An 18,470-nucleotide genomic window follows, 5' to 3' on the forward strand; every position below is an offset into this window, starting at 1 on the left:
AAGAATCACTCAGGAATCATCTCTGTCTGCTTCTCCTCCTTTCCCCGACATCTTTATTCATTCCAACACGATTGATACTGTTTGATTCTCTGTTCGGTTAGATGTATTGTTCAAGAATCATGTGTGTTTGGGTAGAACTGAGTGTGAGAAGAGTAGATAATAACTAAGAATCATTGGCTAGACTAGCAAGTAGGTGAGGGTTTTTTTTTTTCCTTTCTTCATCTTTTATTTGTTAGCTAGCTAAGACATAAGCTCTCTAAAATGCAAAATCTCTACTGACCGAGTCAGTTGACACCCAGGGGTCCATCAAACACTGTGTGAGAGTTGGTTAAGATTCTGATTCTTTACTGGGCTATGCCTACTTCTTAGGGACAGTATGATTTCCAATGAACTCAGTGCAATTCAGTTCAACAGACTAATGGAATACGTTTATAACACATACATTGTGTGCTCTCTGTACATTATGTATAGCTGTTTACAGAAAGTAAGCAGATATTCTCTTGGCATGAGTAAAGGCAGTCTAGTCACTACTTGGCCATGTAAAAACTGAGAGTGATGTTCCTACCTTGGCAATGACTAGGTTGCAAATGACCTTGGCCTCTTCACTGTTCTCTGAGCTGTCAACAGAACCAAGAAGAGTCTGAGCAATTTGTGTAGTTTCCATAAGGGTTGTATGGAATGTCAGAAAATGTTCTGAATTTGGCAAACATTTTAAAACTGAAAACAGCCTTCCAGTAAAGATACTTGCATCAAGTTAAGTATCTTTCTCTTACAGATCTTAATGTTTTCTAGTGAGGTGGGTTTTAGAGAGTTCAGGCCTAAGCTCTAGATACACCAGTGCCTGTTCCAGATATGAGGGACATTTAACTTTGTTTTGCAATATGTTTATTTTCTTCTTCATTTAGATAGATCTCTTTGGGTATTAAATGCATGAGATTGATAATGATATTACTTTTAATATTAACACATAGTATCAGTAAGTATCTGGCCCAACTAGATGGCACAGAACTGCTCATACTTGTGGAAACACATTCACTTTAAAGGCAGAATTGAGAAACAACAATGGAGTCCTAGACAGAATCTAAAACTATTTTTTAATATTTATTTTTATCTATGTGTATATTTATGGCTATGTTTATTTATATACACATGTATTTGGGTACCCTCATAAACAAAATAAAGTGTTTAAGGCCAAAGAGAGTATAGGATACTCTGAAGCTGGAGTTACTGGTGGCTGTGAGTCACCTGAACTGAGTACTAGGATCCCAACTGTCCTCTGTAAAAGCTGTATATGCTCTTAATTGATTAGCCATCTCTCCAGACCTGAGAATCTAGAACCCGTGAATCTAATCTACCAATCCCTCTGAGTTTAGAACTTTACAAGCAGACCAACCAGTCAGTAAACTGCCAGAAAATTTACATGGTACATTAACATAAGCTTCTTTTCATTTTTACTGTATCATTTTGATAGGATACCATGCTGGGCATAATGGTGCATGCCTGTGACTCTAGCTAGTCACAGGGCTGCTGCAAGAGATTGTAAGTTCAAGCCCTGTCTAGGTGAGAGTGAGGTCAAGGCTGGTCTGGGTCATTTAGAAGCTATTTAAAATAAAAAGTTTTAAAAAGTGGTGCTGAAGATGTAGCTTAGAGATAAACACTTAACCTTTCATATGTGAGATCCTGGGTTGATTGTTCATTACTGCAAAAAAAAAAAAAAACAGAAGAAGGAAGAAAGAGAACAAGGATGGGAGGGAGAGATAGATGGAGGGAACAAGAACATCAAATTACTAACTTTACATAGATACCTACGACTTTCAACATAACACCTATTGCAATAATGTTATCCCTTACTCAACAGCATCCAGAGATGAGGAGCAATTATTAGTGGGCCCACACGAACATGTGGAGATTGGTATCTCTGGCCATCAAGCTATTGCATGTTGTTCTTCAATGCCTCAAGGTTCAGAGGAAGACCCTGATGAGGTTGAGAATATTCATTTTTCCCCTGTATCTCACCAGAGATTCTCCTGTCAATCCCCTTAGGATTTTGTCCTTAGGAAGAAATTACAAAAGGACACCCACCTAAACTTATTACCAAATCTGCAGAGCTCCTCAGAGACCTGCCCATGCACTCAACATTGCAGGAACAGTGTGCTACCTGACTGTGCTTCTTTCTTATGAACACTCAGATGTTTAAGTACTTACCTTTTGAAATCATCCCTTGCCTATTGCATCACCCAAGTTTACCCTCTTTAAAGTCAATAACATCATTAATTCAACATATTCAATATTACACCAATTCATAGAAAAAATGCATTAAATGCCGCTGACAGAAAGGACAAAGTGAACATTCTATTAAAGCCCGCTTCCTTGTCCCACCATCTCATTTTTTTTTCCTTTATGGTGAAATTCCATGAGAAGGTTATGTGAGTTCCTTGTTATATTTCTTCTTGATTTTGCCCTGCACTGTTCAAAGTCTGATTTCCATCCTCAACACTCCACAGGAATAAATCACATCCTTTTCACTTATGACCCCTCTGTATGGGACAAAATGGGGGGAGTCTTGTGGTGGGTGAAGGTGGAAATTCTACTCTGATTGTTTTTCTTGGAATCTTTTTTTCATTTTCTCTGCTATAGTGATTCTTAAGTTGTGCTTAAAATTAAACTAGTTCTTACACCCAGTCTGTCAGGTAGTTCAGTGGTTCTAATTCCAGAGTGTTGCCATGACCCTGTCCATCATTATCTCTCATATGGGTCAACTTAGTGGTTCACAGCTCATCTCCTTGTTTTACTTGTTCCTTGCCATCTGTTCTTTATATTTGAGTTGAAATAATGAACTTAAATCAGGATCATTCTCTTTCTGTATTTGAAACCCTCCAATGATTCCTTGGGTTTCTTTTACATATGCCAAAGTACTGACAGTGCCTTCCAGGACCTTCCCCATCATTCCCAATTGCTGTGTAATGAAAGAATATTTGCAGAAGCACATCCAACTATGAAAAGACAGAGCGTATGGGTGAAAGGAATAAGCTTAGTTGTATATGGGGAAACGTAATAGAGGACTGACTATTCACTGAGCCCACATAGGCATCCTCCTTTCCAAGTAGAAATATTTAACTGTTAAGAATGATATCCAACTGCCAGAAATCCAGAACCAGCAAATGAATAAGTATTACAGGGTTAATAATATAATATATGTAATATTATATGCAAAATATATGGGATTTATAAAAATGACTTTCAAGCTGTGGTTCAGCTAATTCTGTGGATGGAAGTTCCTGTTCTACCTGGTCTCTCAGCCGTTTAGTCTAATAAACACACGGAGGCTTATATTAATTATAAACTGTTTGGCTGATGGCTCAGGCTTCCATTGGGTAACTCTCTCTTAATGAACCCGTATCTATTAGCCCATGTAGATCCTCATTGACAAGGGCTTACTGGTGATGCCTGGTCCCCTTTCTTCCTTGGTGGCTACATGCATCTCTCTTTCAACTCACTCTCCTCTTCCCTTTTCCTAGAACTCTCCTAGTCTGGTAGCTCCACCTATACTTCCTGCCTAGCTACCTCTTGCCTGTCCATTGGCCAAAACAACTTTATTCATCAACCAATAAGAGAAAAATATATTCACAGCATACAAAAGGCTGCCTAAGAATAGATGATCCAAAGATCCAGTAGTTTTTTATTCCATGTAACTACATGTCTTGGCTGGACTTCAATATACTCTGGAATCCTAAAGAAGTCAGCTCTAATACCAATGACTTGCTAGTAGAGACAAAGGCAAGCAGGCAGAGAGAGGCTTCCTTCTTTCATGACCTTTACATAGGCTTCCAGCAGAAGGTGAGGCCCAGATTAGAGGTTGGTCTTCCTGTCTCCAAAGATGGAGACTAAAGGTGTGTATTTTCATCTCAAGGATCTGGATTAGAAGTGGATCTTCCACATCAAATGACTTAAGCAAAAATCCCTCACAGGTGTGCCTGCCATTTTTGAGTTTTAGTTATTCTCAGATGTATTCAAGTTGACAACCAAAATAGCCATTACACTAACCATACTCGAATTTTATTCCTGAAAACAAAAGGATGTTTAGAAAAGACCAGCTGTTCTCCATGATTTAAGTGACATTATCTTAAGGGCACTATGGTATTGCCAAAATAGAAAAGTTTCCATTTCAACCTGTCAGTATAGCAGAGGGAGTCACACATGCAAGAGCAGGCTCCAAAGTTTGAACTGTATCTAACTTACTTCTTTGTAAAGGTTAACGCTGCTTTTGTATTGTTTGGTCTGAATTTGCAGGAACTGTTAGAAATGTTTCTTTCATTCATTTGTACTGTTTCTCTAACTCCTTTGGATCTGTAGGATGCATATATTCTGTCTTCACAAAAAGTGTTGTCCTAGATACTCTATCATATTTAGAAAAACACATAGAAAGAGTAAGTAACCAATGGCTCCTATGGAGGTATCCCATAGTGGCTTTGGGAAATTTGTTTAGAGATCTATTGGTTCCAGGATCAACATTGTCTAGCCACGCATGTTATCTCCTTTTGTCTCTCTTTTATATATTCTTTAACTTGCTTATAATAAGTACATATTCATATGGATTTTTCATACATCATTTTAGTTAACCTCCCCAGTTCTCTCTTCTCTTCAATGTCCTCGACCTTCCTTGCTGCTTAAACTTTTCCACCCCACAGGGCTGGAGAGATGGCTCAGTGGCTAAGAATGAACACTGGCTGTTCATCCTGAGATCTAGGTTCAGTTCCCAGCACCTGCATGGCAGCTCACAACTGTCTGTAACTCCAGTTCCATGGAATCCTGGACATCCTCATATAGACATGCATGCAGACAAAACATCAGTTCACATAAAAAAAAAAACAAAATAAGCAAAGAAATAAAAAAGTTTTCCACCTCTGTATTGATCAACAACACATGCCTGGAAGGTAACAGACCCAAGGAAACAATTTACTAGTACTGTTGAATTAAATTGCAGTACCATCAAACTGCTTTCTACATATCCATGTTTATACTCACAGACAAAATTTCCTCTTAGCATTAACTAGAGAGGCCCGTCCTTAGTGAGAACTGGTCAAGCAGAGGCACATGACTTCCCAAGATTGTGAGAATAAGTGATTTTTGAGGGTTCAACCTTAACTAAGACATTAGAACAGCCCTCTATGGCTCAGGGAATGTTTGGACATGGGGAGGGAAGAATATTAACATGGAAGATACAGAGAAAGATGTGAGCTATAACACAGCCATGGCACAGTCACTCCAATTGTGAATTCACAGCAGCTGTAGGTACCTGCACTGGCTTTACATAAAATTGGCCCTGTCAATAATTAGTTGTAGATTGAGAAGGACTCATGGGACACTGTCCTTACTGTTGAACTGTTGTCTAATGATATTTTCTAGCCATTGTTTTCAGTTGTTCCCTCACTGCAGACCATACCAGACTATACACTCAAGGTTGTAAGCATGGCTCATGAAATAAAACAGATAGATATGAATGAGAAAATGAGAGTAATAGGGAGGAGGAGAGGTAGACAGGTGGGGAGAGACAAAAGAGAATAAGAGGTGAGAGTAATCATAAGAATTTATAAATATAATTGTATATGAAACTATCAAAGAACAAATTTAATTAATAAAACTTTAATAAGCGATAATTCTCCCTAGACAAAAATAGTTTTATCTTAATGAAATATATCTAGACATTCATTTGTATTCACTTCATGGTTTGGGTGAATTAGGAGAAATGAAATCCCATCAGCTGTTATAACTATTTGACTGTTCATGCTTGTCTCAGGTTATCTATCTGAGTCATAGAGTCATAACACATTAACTAGCATTGAATGGGTGCTATTACCTTCATTACACAACTTAGTCACCCTTACCATCATGAGGGAGATTAGAAATTGTTTCACATTATAAATGAGGGGTGCCTTAGGGTTTTTATTGCTGTGAAGACACATGACAATGGCAACCTTTAAAGGGAAAGCATTTAATTGGGGTGGCTCACTTACAGTTTCAGAGGGTCAGTCCAATACCACCATGGCAGGGAGCATGGTGGTGTGCAGGCAGACATTGTGAGACTATACCTTGGCTTGCAGGGAACAGGAAATTGACTGACAGTCACACTGAGGGAAGCTTGAGCACAACAAACCTTAAAGCCCACTCCAACAAGGTCCTAACAGTGCCACTCCCTTTGGGGGTCATTTTCTTTCAAACAACTGCAAGGGGCCAAGATTCAGGATTCTGAAACTCAGTTACTTCATGTATTCAAATGATTCATTTTCTTAAGATGACTTTGGAAAATTCTAAAAGCATAATGTGCACATACATTTCCTCATGCTCTTTCTATCAATGTGGAGGATGTATGGAAATCCCTGGGCATATCCCAAGAGCATAGAATCACCATGTTTGTGATGGGTGCTTCTTATCAAACTTCCTACGGTAACTCAAATGGTCAAAATCATATTTCACTATTGGAATTCATTTTTAATTAAATAATCTAATCACTCTACAATCATTTTACAAACTCTTCTGTTCGTGTTGTTTGTGTTTTAATTACATTTTACCTTTTCTTTTCCTCCAAACCTTAATGGCATATATATATAATATATATATATATATATATATATATATTATATATATCCATCCGTTTTGGTCCATATAATGATGTTGTATATATGTATGTTTGAGGAATGATCATTTGGTACTGGACAGTTAATACATATATGCTCTTCCCTTAGGATTATCATCTCTCCTGCTCCCAGATTTATTCAGTTACTTGTACCTTTGTACATAGGGTTGAGACCTCCTTGGCTTTTCCCATCCACTTTGGCATGTTTACTGATTATTGCTAGTTTATCTCACATTTTGGTGGTCATGTTGGTGAGATTTTTATATGTGTAGTTTCTGTGTTACTAGAAGACACAATCCCACAGAAAACTCCCAGATCATCTTCCTCTTAAAATTTTTTCACCCCCTCTTTCCAAAAATGTTTCCTGAGCTTTATGTGTGGGAGTGTTTTGTAGGTGTATCCATTGGGACTGGTCTCCACAGCTCTGTATTGTGCTTGGTTATGGTTTCATTTAGTGGTCACTGTCTGTTACATAAAGAGCTTTCTTCAATGAGGAGATGAAGATGACAATTATCTGTGGGTTTAAGGACAAATGGTTATAGGTTGTTGTTAGGGATTATGTTGGTTTAGTAAATCAGCAGTAGTTTCTCGTCTAAAAACCATGACTTCACTAATACCAAATAGTTAGCTAGGTTTCCAGTCCTCAGCACAGTGTCCCTTTTGTTGAGTATGTCTTAAGTCCAATTAGAAAGCTACTGGTTATTGCCAAGCTATGTATGCCACTACTGCACTTATGGTGTCATGCTGGTCCTGATGTAGTTAGTACGTATCATGACTGAATTGGAATAATGGTTGCTCCCTGCCTCCCTCTTTTAGAAGCTTACACAGTGTCTTTTGGTACCATGAATGAGAGCTAATCCTCATGGAGGAGGCATTCAGTTAAGTTCTAACTCAGGGGTGTCTGGAAACAATTTCTGAAGTGCATGGTATCTTTAACAATAGGGACTTACTTTCCATCGAGGGCAATAACAATAGGCTGTATGTTTGTAGAATCTCTTGTGCAGCCCTGTTCAACAACTCAAAATACAGCTTCTCGTGTCTGGTACTGAGATTATTTTAGGTGGGCTTTGGCTTTTGAAGAAAGTATCATTATCTCAGATTGTGAAAGTTAATTAATATATATATATATATATACCTATATATGTATATTTATATACTGAATTCTGTGCCTTCCAGGATATTTTTAGGTAAATAGCTAAAAGTACGATTTCTTTTGCTTCTTCAGCCTTACATGTTATTATTTTACCTAATTAAGAGTATACTTTACAGTCTTGCCTACAATTCAGTGTTATGGAGGCATTTTAGGGTTTCCTTCTTTCAGATGACTCTAACTTGTGTCAAACCCATATAAAACTAGCCAGCACCGTTCCAAAACTCTCTCTAGAGTGCATACAACAATATCTCACAACTTCCCACAAGGCCTCACCTCCTAAAATTTTTGTCTTGATGTAGTACTGTCACCGTGGAAATCACACATTAACACATAAAGCACCATGAGAATGTTCAATACCCAAATGATAGTGTAATCATATTCCTTTCTAAAACCACCAGTCCTTCTGGAAATAATAGCCATTCTTGATGAGTCCACACTTATGTTCCACAAACTCAATGGCACTGAGCCAAGTCTGTATGCATTGTCTCTTACCGTGTATGATTTAGACTGCTAATAGATTCAGTTCAGACTCATCACTAAATACCTTCCCATTTTTGTGTGCCTTTGAATAAGTCTCAATTATTCACAAGTTTAGGGAGTTTAGTGCAATAAGAACTAAATGAAAAATGATTACCCTCATAGCTTTTATTTTTTAAAAAACAGGTAAATTTGTTCTATTTTTTTTAAATTCAGGTAAACCTGCTGGGTGTGGTGATAGACACATTTAATCTCAGCACTTGGGTAGCCAGAGGCAGGCATATCTCTGTGTATTTAAGGCAGGCTTGGTCTAACTAGTGAGTTCCAGGCCTGCCAGAGCTACATAGTCAGACTTTGCCTCAAAAAGACAAACAACAAAAAAATTATGTAAATCCATACCCTATTAATAAGGGGTACACACTCTTTCACATCTGAAAAAGTTTGCTCATAAGCAACCTCAAGCAGTGTGAAAAATGGCATCAATGCTGTTGTCAGCCCAGACAAGGATCATCTATGAACTGCCAAGCTTCCAGGATGAATACACAGATGTATACTATCAGCTCTATTTGTATGTTAAAGACTTAGCAAATGCTAAGATAATTATGTATCTTCCAGCTCATATTATTCCATATATCTTCAAATTAAGTTATATTCATAATAAAATCAGAAAGTAAATATTAAAATCAAAATAAATAATATCCCTGCCTTATAAAGCTAAATAATATAAATACTGTTTATAATAACAAGTTGTAACTATATGAAAAACTGATGGATGCTTAAGAGAGAATCTCAAATGTGTCCAGACAGTCAAGCCAAAGACCAGCAATAAAAACAAGCCTTAGGGAAAGAGATATTGGGCATGTAGTGTAGGGTTGGATTTTAGCAGCAGGGGAGTTTTGATTCTAATTTTCTTTTTGTCTTCAAAAGCTCTTTGTTGTTGTTATTGCTGTTGTTCAGAAAATAAATTCTATCACCCTAGACAACATTTTCATCCTCAGTTCCAATTCTTTTGTAAGTCCAACATGTTCCTGGTCATCCCTCAGCATCTGTAACAGTTAACTTTAATGCCTCAGTCTCTGAGGAGGTGCAGAACACATTTCAATGCACCAACCATAGCTATAGCCTGAAGACCCAGCTACTTGGCAGCAGATCAGCAAGTGACCTTTCCAACTGACACTGTCTGCATAGCAGCTTGGCCACACAGACAAGAACAAACCTCTTCCAGAGCTAGTCTCAGATGGGAAATGGAAATTGCACTCCCATTTAGGAGCATCAGATTTATTAGGAGAAAGACTGTTCACAGCAGGGGGCGTGGAAACCCTAACCACACAGCAGATCCTGCCACTGTGGAGACCATGTGTGCTGCATGTTCAGGTAGCTCGACTGGGAGGACGCCATTATATCCATGTGGTATTGTTTCCTGGCTCCAATCAAAAATTAGACTGGGGATGCGTTCTGTGGCTTTTCTGGGGAAACATGAACAAACGCTTATTCACCACAAATATGGTACCAACAACAGACTAAAGGAATAATTATATTCTAACTCAGTGAACAAATGAGATCACTAGAGTTGCTTATAGGAGTACGAATGAGGGAATTTTTTTGTTCTTTTTGAGACAGGGTTTCTCTGTGGCTTTGGAGGCTGTCCTGGAACGCGCTCTTGTAGACCAGGCTGGTCACGAACTCTGAGAGATCCACCTGCCTCTGCCTCCCGATTGTTGGGATTAAAGGCATGCGCCACCACTGCCCAGCCAAATGAGGGATTGTTTACAGAAACATAAATGACTCAGAATTGTGTATCCTCCAGGAGACCACAGATCTAATTCCATTGACAATAATGTTTTACCATCTCAACAGCTCTCTCTGTCAAATCTGACAGCATGGAAACCGACCTATGATAGACTCCCAAGTCTGCAATATCCTTTTTCCCCCAATTGTGCAATTTTCACCCTCTGCTTTTGGACATAGTTTGGCATAAGTTAATTTTAATGTTCATTAAAAGCTAAACTGCTGCTTATCTGTTGGTGTCCTTGAGTACAATTTTATTTCAATATTATTATGAGCTCTAAGGTTTAAAGATGTTGTAGATTGATGGCATTTAAATATTTTGCACGGAATAATTTGTTTTCTCCTTAAATACAAAACTTCCAATAATCCCAATTTTGAATACAAACAAAATTGGTTTCTCCAGATAATATGGTTAATGGAAACAGAGCTATAGCTTGCTCTTCTCAGTGCAAGTGGAGGTCAGCGTATGCACTTTGGAGGTTTAAAAAGCACTGGTCTTTAGAGATTTGCATCACGAGAATAAAAAGGCCAGTTCTTAGAGGAAACAGGAATAGAGAAGGTTGGTCAGAGGGTACCTGGTCATGGATACAGAGGGGGAAGAAGGTCACTATTGCACAGAGGATTTAATATGGAGAATGTACTGTGTATTTTGAGTATTTGTGGTTTGGGTTTGATCTTGAGTAGGTCTTACTCAGCTAAACACAACTGCTGTGGCCTTGTGATGGGACATAGCTACATCATATCCAGAAAAGAGCACTTCAGAGCACTCCCTTCTACCCTCCACTTTATATACTTTCCAGGTCTCATCCACAGCATTCTGTGACTTGACGGTAGTAGGGTTAATACAGGTGTCCTGTTTGGTCCTAACAGGGCTGAAAACCTGATCTCTTATCCCCAGAACTTTGAGAAGTTAAGTATCTCTCAATTGACTGTCAATTCTAAAAGAAGCATGTCTTCTCTGTCTACCAACAGGAAATGCCCAGGTTTGTGGGTACAAACTTAATTATTTAGAAGACAGTTTGACATCATAGCTACTTAGCAAAATAATAAGAGCAGGTTTTACTCTAGTGCCTATGACTTCCACAGCCATGGGATTTCTAACAAGAATGATAGAAACAGCCATGATCTCTAAGCCCCACCCCATATTGAGGAGCTCATAGGAGGATACCTCCTGGGTAGGGAAAATCCTTTTTCTTTGAAGATATGGCCACTGATAGGCTTCCATTGCCAGACAGATACAACAGCTCAAGACGGGTGGTACTGGGGAGATGTTGGAGAAATTGGAAGACTGTAGGGGCAGATAGGGAATAGATATGCTTATATTTCATTACATACATGTCTGAAATACTCAGTAGCAAAGAAAAATTTGAAAAATAATAAAACAAAATAAAACTTCTACAAGACAGAAGTTTTAATGTTTTCCCCATAAACCAATAATAAATAGTCTGACAAATAAAGATTTTTTTAAACCAAATTCCAGCATTTCACAACATGTACAGGGAATTTTATGCCATGCTCAGTTGATATCCCTTGGAGGCCTGCTCTGTTCTAAAAGGAAATGGAGAAGGAGTGGATCTGGGGGAAAGGGGAGGTTGCAGGGGGGACTGGGAGGAATGGGGGAGAGGAAACTATGATTGGGATGTAATGTATGAGATGAATAATTTTGAAAAAAATCAAAAAGCAGAATACAAAACAATTGTATAGGATTTTTTTAAAGTTTTATTAGTTAAAAATCACACACACACACACACACACACACACACACACACACACACACACACACACGTGAATAGTTGTCTCTATTATGTGAATAGTTGTCTCTATTATGCATACTATATTCATGCAGGTACCTATTGAAATCAGAAGGTATGATATTCCCTGGGACTGGAGGTAGAGGCAGTTGTGAGCTACCTGAAGTAGGTGCTCAAAATTGAACCTGGGCCCTCTGCAAGATCAACAAGTACTTTTAACCCTGGAGTCATCTCTCTAGTCCCCAAAATCAAGATTTTTAAAAGCTAATTTTTGGTGGAAATCAAAGCAGTGCTGAAAGGTTCCTCTATCTCTGAAGCATAGGCCATGACCATGAGAGAAAAAAAATCCCTCCACATGAGGGTTGCTTTGTGTTTTTCTTTCTAATTATAAAAAGGAACTTAACCTTTAAAGAAAACTTTGTGTTTATTAATCCCCTGAGCCTCCTTATGCAGATTAAATTGTGGAGCATAAGACAACATCTGCAGCAGTTGGTAGTCCAGATCCCCACTGAGAACTCACTCTTCTCCTCCCCAAAGCCAGGCTTTTCAATGAGTCTATAATGTGTTGAGAAGAAGAACAGAACAGCCAAGCATAATTTACAGCATGGAGCATCATAATGAAACAAGCACATATCTCTCTGGAAAACACTGGAGCCAAATTATGGCTTATGCTTCTATTGTAGGAAAGGACACATAATGGATAGGTTCTACAAGAATGAGCATATTTTATGTCCAAAAGAAGTCAGTGGATTTTCCAAGCAATAAAAATCTTGTCTGCTCTCAATGTGAGCAGCATTGCTGCCTTAATGTTAACTGATAAGTGAAGATAGGATTGGAGCTATAAAGTCATTTTTATATCAAGGTATACACCCTGCAGTGGGAATTACTTTCTCCTTTCTACTATAGAATAAGTAGAATCTAGTTTTATTAGATAATCCTAATCAGTTAGAAATACAAGTTGCAACTCAAATACCCAGCCCACAATTAAGAAAGATTTATGAATACAGCAAATCCTGGTAAGATAATTGCAGCTTTTTCTTTTATCTTATTAAGAACCAAGCATGTGACTAAACATATAAGTGCACTGTTTCAGTGAATATTATTATATTTGAGTGGGACAGCCACTACTGCCATTCTCATTTGATGTTAAGAAACAAAATTTCTGAGAAGTGAAGTAACTTACCAAAGTCTACAGATGCTTAGCATTGGAATCAGCATATGGAGACGTGGACTAAAATTGCCATGAGTTGATGGTATTGAAGAGAAAAGTGAGTGGCCAAAGTCAAGAAAGGTATGTGTGGTAGAAAACTAAGAGATCATAATGACTATAAATGGAAGGGAAACTTTAGAAAAATGGTAATTCACACTGAAAAGATGAAAATAGCTGATAAGAGGGAAATAACTCAGTAAGAATTTGCTTTTCAAAATTATTAGAAGACATGGAACATGGGCATGTAGCTGAGTGGTGGGGCATTTGCCTAGCATGCTAGAAGTACTAGACTCAGTCTAGCCACCCTGCACAAAGAAGGCATAAAGGGATTAGAAAACACACAGCCATAAAATACATCATTAGAGTTTTAAACATGAAAAAATTAATATATTTGGTGACTGTCATGAATAGACAAATTTAAGTGGAATAATTTAAGGACTTTAGATATCTATTATGGTACAAATTTCTTTTCCATTTTTTTTGCACTTTAATAAAAAAATAATCCGACTGGTTCAAGTGTTCACATCCTTACTCTACCAGAAAATCATCTGCCAAGCATCAATTTGGAGTATGAACTTTTGCCAAAAAGCAGACTTACAAATCAGGAATACTGTGTTTCTAAGGGAAGCAATTTTTCATTTAAGCAGAGTCATGGCATGACTTGATTTACATAATAAAGATATAAGTCTGTGAGGAATGAATCCTAAGAGGAAAAGAACACAAATAACAGGCTAGGTAACAGACTACAAAAATAATTCTTATGATAGAAAGAAAGGGCTTTAAAACTGGAGAAATGTAGATAGATGGCACATATTTGAAGAGGCGGCTTGCCTATATGAAATGAAGGCTAAAGAGGCAAAGATGATTTACAGCCCAGAGATGCCACCAATTCTCTCAATGGCTGACCCACCTTGCATAACATCCTCTCATTTAGAAGAGTCAGTGGGGAATCCCTGTCAGTTCTTACTCTTGGATCATCTGTGACTTTGGTCCATATTTTTCATACAATTTAGTATATCTCATAACTTCCACACATAAGGAAAAAATGTTTACCTATGCTTATGAGACAGCTATGTTTCTAATAGAAAAAGAAGAACATCCATTTACTTACCTGTCTTGGTGTATGTACATACAACTTATCAGCTCTCCCTCTCATTGAGAGCTAGAAGAGGCTTAAACCTGGGGGAGTATCTATGGGTCTCTTCCATTGAGTGTTTATAGGAGTTAACTGCTTTGCCCAAGCATCAAATTAGAGAGACAATAAGAGCATATAGTGAAGCAGTAATCATGAGGCATCAATAATCATGATGTTAGGATGTTAGGAAAAGGGAAGTTTAACACTATTCCACAGAAAAAAAGCTACTGTCACTGATTTTAAATTATCAATTTGCACTCAAGACGTTGGTATTTGGTTGTTTTTTTTTTGTGTGTGTGTTCACTTTTATTTTTCTATTCTCCTCATTCAATTAGGGCTAAAACATGCTTTGTGTCTTTCCTATCTTTACTCAGTGCTCTAGGTCTGCCGTATAACACTCTCTGCTAAATTATTTCTGAACTATTTCTCTGAATTATCTTGAGACGTCCACAGATGCTTTATTGTGCTACCTTTACTGTAAACCAGTGCACAGCCACAGGACTGGGAAGTTTCTGGGGAGTTTTGTGGTCTTAGCCTTCATGGAGCCATTATAATCTCCAAGGAGGGGGGAGTTGATGAACCTGACAACATTCCCATCAGGCCAGTTTAAATTCACTTTTGTCTCTCACCCTGTCAACAACCAGGATAACAGGGTCCCCCTGCCACCTTCCAGCAACTGAAGAAGGTAATCTGTGGGCCAAGTGATGAAGGGAAAACGACAAGATAGTTGTCAAAGGCAGTGAAAAATTAAGATCTTGACCATTGATCCAGGGGTCCTAGATGCTCTCTGGAGTTCTACCTAAATCAGGGAATGAAATAAAAGAAATACCCTGCCAACATAATAGCTGTCAAAATGTCAAAATAACTCTCTGAGTGTCACAGGGTGGGGTATACAGGGAATTCTCTTTGATAGAGTTAAGACATGACTATAAGGCACTAAATGTCTCCCATGAACACTAAAATAATATGTCAATACAATGTTTTTTTTCCTTTTTTATTATTAATTCAAGTTAGGGGACAGGCTTGTTTCACATGTAAGTCCCCTCTCCCTCTCCCTCCCCTCACCCCCATCCCTCCTCCTCCACCTCCAACCTACATGCCACCCCATCCACCCACCACTCCCCAAGCAGGGTAGGGCCCCCAACAGGGGCTCCACAAAGTCCACCAAATCTTCCTGTGCTGGGCCTAGGCCCCTCCCCATGTATCCAGAGACAGAGCACATCGCACACACCAGGGAAAAAACGCCAATCCACCTCTGGAGGTTTCACAGAGTGCAGGGGCCTCCCCATTGGCATCCATGATCAAGGGGCTGGATCAGTCCCCCACTAGCCTCCCAGACAGCTTCTGGGGTCCAAATGCTTTCTCTTTTGCAAGCCAACTGTTTCTGTGGGTTTCTCCAACTTGGTACAGACCCCTTCGATCTTCATTCCTCCCTCTCTTCAAATTGGTTCCAGATTTCAGCTCAGTGTATTTCTGTGGATGTCTGTCTGTTTCCATCAGCCACTGGATGAGGACTCTAGGATAGCATAGAGAGTAGTCATCAATCTCATTCTAGGGGAAGGGCTTCTAGGCTATCCTCTCTTCCACTGCCGGGACTGTCAGATCGTGTCATCCTTGTAGGTCTCTGGAGATCTCCCTATTCTCTTCTCAGACCTATAGTGGCTCCCTCTGATATGGTATCTCTCATCCTGCTCTCCCTCCTCTATTCTTCCCTCTACTCAATATCTCTGCTCCTCCATTTCCTCTCCTCTACTCTTCTTCTTGTGCTCTTATTGTGGCAGCACCCTCTCCCCTACCTCATGCTCTCAATTAGCTCGGGAATTCATACCACTTCCCATTCCTGGGGTCCATTTATCCCTTAGAGTCCTTCATGATTCCTAGTATCTTTGATGAAGAGGATTATAGGCTGGTAATCCTTTGCTCTATGTCTAAAAATCATATATGAGTGAGTACATACCATGTTTGTCTTTTTGTGATTGGGTTACCTCACTCAGGATGGTTTCTTCTAGTTCCATCCATTTGCCTGCGAATTTCAAGATTCCATTGCTTTTTTCTACTGAGTAGTACTCCATTGTATAAATGTACCACATTTTCTCTTTCCATTCTTCAGTTGAGGGGCATCTAGGTTGGTTCCAGGTTCCGGCTATTACAAACAATGCTGCTATGAACATGGTTGAACAAATGTCCTTGTTGTATGAACATGCACTATTTGGGTATATACCCAAGAGAGGAATGGCTGGATCTTGGGGTAGATTGATTCCCATTTTTCTGAGCAACCACCATACTGATTTCCAGAATGGTCTTACAAGTTCACACTCCCACCAGCAATGGAGGAGTGTTCCTTCTTCTCCACATCCTCTCCAGCATAGGTTGTCATTGGTATTTTTGATTTTAGCCATTCTGACAGGTGTGAGGTGGTATCTCAGAGTTGTTTTGAGTTGCATTTCTCTGATGGCCAAGGATTTTGAGCACTTTCTTAAGTGTCTTTCAGCCATTTGAGATTCCTCTGTTGAAAAATCTCTGTTTAGTTCTGCACACCACTTTTTAATTTCATTGTTTGGTGTTTTGGTGGCTAGCTTCTTGAGCTCCTTGTATATTTTGGAAATCAGCCCTCTGTCAGATGTGGGATCGGTGAAGATCTTTTCCCATTCTATGGGTGGTATTTAGTCTTATTGACTGTGTCCTTTGCCTTGCAGAAGCTTCTCAGTTTCAGGAGGTCCCATTTATTGATTGCAGACCTCAGTGTCTGTGCTCCTGGTATAATGTTCAGGAATCGGTCTCCTGTGCCAATTTGTTCAAGGGTAATTCCCACTTTCTCTTCTAGAATATTCAGTGTGGCTGGATTTATGGAGAGATCTTTGATCCATTTGCACTTAAGTTTCATGCATGGTGACAGGTATGGATCTATCTGCAATCTTCTGCATGTCCGAATCCAGTTGTGCCAGCACCATTTGTTGAAGATGCTATCTTTTTTCCATTGTATAGTTTTAGCACCTTTGTCAAAAATAAGGTGTTCGTACGTGCGTGGGTTAATATCTGGGTCTTCAATTCGATTCCATTGGTCTATCTGTCTATTCTTGTGCCAATACCAAGCTGTTTTCAGAACTATGGCTCTATAGCAGAGCTTGAAGTCAGGGATGGTCATGCCTCCAGCAGATCTTTTATTGTAAAGAGTTGTTTTGACTATCCTGGGTTTTTTATTTTTCCATATAAAGTTGAGTATTGTTCTTTCAATGTCTGTGAAAAACTGTGTTGGGATTTTGATGGGGATTGCGTTGAATATGGAGATTGCTTTTGGTAGGATTGCCATTTTTACTATGTTAATTCTACCTATCCAAGAGCATGGGAGATCTTTCCATTTTCTGGTATCCACTTTAATTTCTTTCTTTAAAGTCTCAAAGTTCTTATTGTACAGGTCTTTCACAATTTTGGTTAGAGTTACACCCAGATATTTTATGTTGCTTGTGGATAGTGTGAAAGGTGATGTTTCCATGATTTCTTTCTCATTGAGTTTATCATCTGTATACAGTAGGGCTACAGATTTTTTTGAGTTAATTTTGTATCCGGCTACCTTGCTGAAAGTGTTTATCAGCTGTAGGAGTTTCCTGGTAGGGTTTTTCAGGTCACTTATGTAGACTATCATGTCATCTGCAAATAGTGAAAGTTTGACTTCATCCTTTCCAATTTGTATCCTTTAATCCCCTGTTCTTGTCTTATTGCTCTAGCTAGAATTTCAAGTACAATATTGAAGAGGTATGTAGAGAGTGGACAGCCTTGTCTTGTTCCTGATTTTAGAGGAAATGCTTTGTGTTTCTTTCCATTTAGTTTTATGTTGGTTATTGGTTTGGTGTATCTTGCGTTTATCATGTTTAGATATGTTCCTGTTATTCCTGTTCTCTCCAAGATCTTTATCATGAATGGATGTTGGATTTTGTCAAAGGCTTTTTCAGCATCTAGTGAGATGATCATGTGGTTTTTCTTTATCAGTTTGTTTATATGGTGGATTACATTGATGGTTGTTCGTATGTTGAACCATCCTTGCATCCCTGGGATGAAGCCTACTTGATCGTGGTGGATGATTTTTCTGATATGTTCTTGGATTCGATTTGCCGATTTTTTATTGAGTATTTTAGCATCGAAGTTCATGAGGGATATTGGTCTGTAGTTCTCTTTCTTAGTCTTATCTTTGTGTGGCTTGGGTATCAAAGTGATTGTAGCCTGGTAGAAAGAGTTTGGCAATATCCCATCTGCTTCTATTGTGCGGAACAGTTTGAGGAGTACTGGTATCAGCTCTTGTTTGAATTTCTGGTAGAATTCTGCAG

This window comes from Cricetulus griseus, chromosome 2 (assembly GCF_003668045.3).
Source record: "Cricetulus griseus strain 17A/GY chromosome 2, alternate assembly CriGri-PICRH-1.0, whole genome shotgun sequence".
Taxonomy (NCBI): Eukaryota; Metazoa; Chordata; class Mammalia; order Rodentia; family Cricetidae; genus Cricetulus; species Cricetulus griseus.